Here is a 4,390-nt window from a genome sequence, read left to right as displayed (position 1 = left end):
CCTTTCAAGCAAAAGCATTTCTGAAGGTAGAAAACAGTAAGAGATAACCTTTAACTGCCCTTTTGAAAATTTATCAGTCTTAAATTCTAATATTAATAATTGGAAAGTCTGATTTGCATATATTCTGTAAATCCAAGTGTTGACTGAAATGAGCCATACCTGTTCATCTCAATCATTAGTTTTCTTTAGCTTCATGTTTTTAAAAATCAAAGTAAGAAGTAATTTGTTTAAAAAATATGTTGTTACTTCAGTGATCGTTCCCCGTGGTACTTTTAGGAATTAAAATGTATTTAAGTGTCAGTTAGATGCCTAGAACTGCCCTAGACCTGCTGTGTATACCGTATTCTACTTAATGTAAGGCCTCATGGATTGTGTAATACCCTACTATTTTCTATATTAATGAGATGATTTTTTAAATGCTACCAATTATAAAAAATTATGAATTATAAATGCCATTCCAATATCAGATATGCTAAAATGTGACCTAACCTTTAAATCATCCTGCAAAATAGCAATAATTGTATCATTTTACTTAATTAAAATGTTTTTGTTAAGTAGTAGTAATAGTAATAATTATAACATCTGGCTGGGTGCGTGGCTCACACCTGTCATTCCAGAGCTTTGGAAGCCTGAGGTGGGAAGTTCCCATGATGCCAGGAGTTTGAGACCAGACTGGGCAACAAAGTGACATTGCTACTCTACACAACATTTTTAAAAATTTGCTGATTATGCTGGTGCGCTCCTGTGGTCTCAGCTACTCAGGAGGCTAGGGCAGGAGGATTGCTTGAGCCTACGAGTTTCAGGCTGCAGTGAGGCTGCAATACACCATTACACTCCAGCCTGGACAACAGGGCAAGACCCTGCCTCAACAAACAAAAATCTAACAGTTATTGAGTTGTTGCTTATTCTGGAAATGGTTCTAAATGCTTTACATAGATTTTCATTTAAGCATCATAATGGTGTCTTGTGAGCTAGCTACTATTGTCATCTTTATTTTATTAATGTGGAAATTGAGGCACAGAAAGGTTAAGCAATAGCTGGTATGTGGCCGAGTACAAAGTAGAACTCAAGCCCTAGTTGAACTGAATCCAAGCACCAAGCTCATTCTATCCAAATAGGCTGCTGTTTCATTAAGGTAGGGAGCAGTAAGAGCTAATAAATATTGTACTTTCTTCAAAAGAAAATTATTTGTTTTGAAGGCAGAGGAATAACTGCCATTCAGTGTTTACAATTACATGAACCATTGTAGGTTTTGAGATACTGCACTACAATTTCCTGAAATCTCCTCTCACTCTCCTAGGACTGTTCTACATTTGGCCTATGCCCATGGCCGTGTGGAAGTGGTTACTCTCTTGCTGAGCAGAAGTTGCCAGATTGACATCTGTGACAGACTTGACACCATTAATAAAGGTATATAGTAGCCAACTCTTTCAGCATGAAATGGATTTGATTTAAATACATAGAGTTAAAATGAATTTGTCTCATTTACATATAACTAGTTGGTGAAACCTGTGGAATACGTATTTTGAATTCTTAGAATTTATAGTCAAATTTTTTATCTAACACGAATAGGCTGTACATTGCCAGGAAGAGGCTTGTGCAATTATTCTCCTGGAACATGGCGCCAATCCAAACATTAAGGATATCTATGGCAACACTGCTCTCCATTATGCTGTGTATAACAAGGGGACTTCACTGGCAGAAAAACTGCTTTCCCACCATGCAAATATTGAAGCACTAAATGAGGTATAGATCAATCAACTTTCTTTTCAAAATGTTTGTTTTAACATTGACATAGGTAAGAGTCAGTTTTTCATATTTGGAACTCAAGTGTTTCTGAATAAAAATATTTTGAAATAATTGTCTAAAATTTTATTTTAAATATTGATACTTTTAAAGCAGCATTAGAGGGCACAGCTTTTTTAGTGCACTTACAGGAAATATTTGTGAATTTGTTAAGGTAAAACTTCAAATATTTGTTTCCTACCCCAGGTGTATTTTTTTTTTTCTAATTAGTATTTAAACAATCACAGGAAAAAAATTACCCTGGAAACAGGTTTTATCTTAAAACTCAAAACTAAAGCAACTTACAATAAATGGAAATCTTGCTGCTGCTGACAGTTTTCTAAAAGAAAGGATGTATCTTTCATTGGTAAGGTTTAAGAGGGAAAAATGGGAAGGGAAAAGGGGAGCAATCAAAAACATGCAGGTCACTTGGAAATTAGGTAATGAGGGAAAATGCCAAGAAGAGGTTTTGTTTTTTAGTTTGTTGTTTTTCCAGTTTATGTATTGAGGCAAAGTGCTCTTCAGCTTTGGGGTAATCATTTTTGGTTTGGTTAACAGAGTGATTGAAACTTGCCTAAAGATTAATTTTTAGAGGACTCTGAGGAAACCAGATTGGCAGTGAATAGATGGTGATGAGGTGAGAAACACTTCAGCAAAGGGTGGAACAAATTAGTAACTGACTTATTACCTATCCTGGCAAAAACAGTCACTTAGATAAGAGTCTAAACTCTCAAATCTAGAATATCTTGGTGGGAAGGTGGGAGATAAGGAACTTATAAATAACAAAATCAACTGGGATTTTGAGTTTACTTGTCCCTGTTACACCCACACCCAGGAAAATTAACTGGAGTTTTAATAAAAAACTCTATCTCATACTCTTCTCTTTCTGGCCACATGCCAACTGATAAAGGATACTGGCCGTGTGGGTGAGAGATGAAACGGAAGTGATTGTCTGCTGCAGTAATTCTCTGCTAGAATTGTGCATTACAGTGACCTGGGGAACTTTTGTTAAAAATCTACAAGTGTAGGCTTTCCCCTGAGGTTTTTGATGTAATAGATCTAATAAGTTTTGAACATGTATGGTTAATAATATTTTCTTGAAGTCATACACAATGGCATGTACCTGTAGTCCCAGCTACTCAGGAGGCTGAGGTGGGAGGATTGCTTCAGCCCAGGAGTTTGAGTCCAGCCTGAGAAACATAGTAATTTTTGTTGTTTGTTTTGAGACGGAGTCTCACCCTGTTGCCCAGGCTGAAGTACAGTGGCATGATCTTCCCTCAATGCAAACTCGGCCTCCCAGGTTCACGCCATTCTCCTGCCTCAGCCTCCCAAGTAGCTGGGACTACAGGTGCCCGCCACCACACCCGGCTAATTTTTTGTATTTTTAGTAGAGACAGGGTTTCACCGTGTTAGCCAGGATGGTCTGGATCTCCTGACCTCGTGATCCGCCCGCCCCTTAGAATTTATAGTCTAATTTTTTATCTTACACGAATAGGCTGTACATTGCCAGGAAGAGGCTTGTGCAATTATTCTCCTGGAACATGGCGCCAATCCAAAAATCTTGTCTCTTACAACAACAAGAGCAAAAACAAATACCTCAGCATCTGAATACACTCGTGATTAAGAAGCACAGAATAGATAAGTGCAGTATATAAATTCCCGTATCTCAAAGACATAAGAAATCTCTAAAAGAGTTGGCATTTGATAGGTGCTACTTTCTTCAAAGTTCTCCTTTCCAATAACATTAGCCTGACTTATCTGTCTTTCTCTATGTTTGTGACTGGGAAGTGAAAGGAAATATCATTGGCAACAGCTCTCAGCTTACAGAATAACACCTTTTCCTTCCCACCATGAATCATTCACTGCCATTCACAGAGTCTTCAGCAATTTGCTTGTGGGTAATCTTTCCATAAGTAGAGGCTGACCCTTTCACAATTTCATGTTCCTCTGTCACCATTCTAGTGATTATGTGTCAACAAATGTTCATTACAAGTGAGATTTTTTTCAATTAGATTAGTAGCAAATCCTGAACTTTTTTTTTTTCAGTTGAAGTTGTATTAGGGACTATCTCAGTGTGTCTGTTAAGTTTATAGAGCTTTGGCGTAATCAGGATGTCAGTTTTAAACACTGAAATCCTTGAGGTCAGTGAGAATACAATAGGAATTCTTTTAATAATTTAGTTTCCACAGTCCTATGAACTAATTATCTATTTGGTTAACAATCTGGGAAAATGATATACACATAGATTGCAAATGAATAAATGTTGGGAAAATTCTTGAGGTGGGTATTATGAGTCTTAACAGCAATTTTTATTATGTATATTTCAGGGCCTGAGTTTTTTTGTTAAACATATGATACTAGAGAAAGAAAAAGTTCCACATGCAAATACTTGGTTTATACACAATCATTTAGTAACACGTTCATAGCAAATATAAAAACACAAGGGCTATAGTCTACATGTGGCACATAGATTTGTTCTTTGCCTCTTTAAATTGAGTCAACATGTAAAATTTAGTAAACTCATGCAGAAATCTGGACCTCAGGCTTGAGAATCAAATCTGGTGTCCCCTGAACCACATCAGTGCTTGGTCTGCTGTGCAGACGT

This window comes from Colobus angolensis, unplaced genomic scaffold (assembly GCF_000951035.1).
Source record: "Colobus angolensis palliatus isolate OR3802 unplaced genomic scaffold, Cang.pa_1.0 Scaffold166, whole genome shotgun sequence".
NCBI lineage: Eukaryota > Metazoa > Chordata > Mammalia > Primates > Cercopithecidae > Colobus > Colobus angolensis.
The sequence above is the reverse complement of the archived record's forward strand: the minus strand, read 5'-3'. Positions refer to the sequence as shown.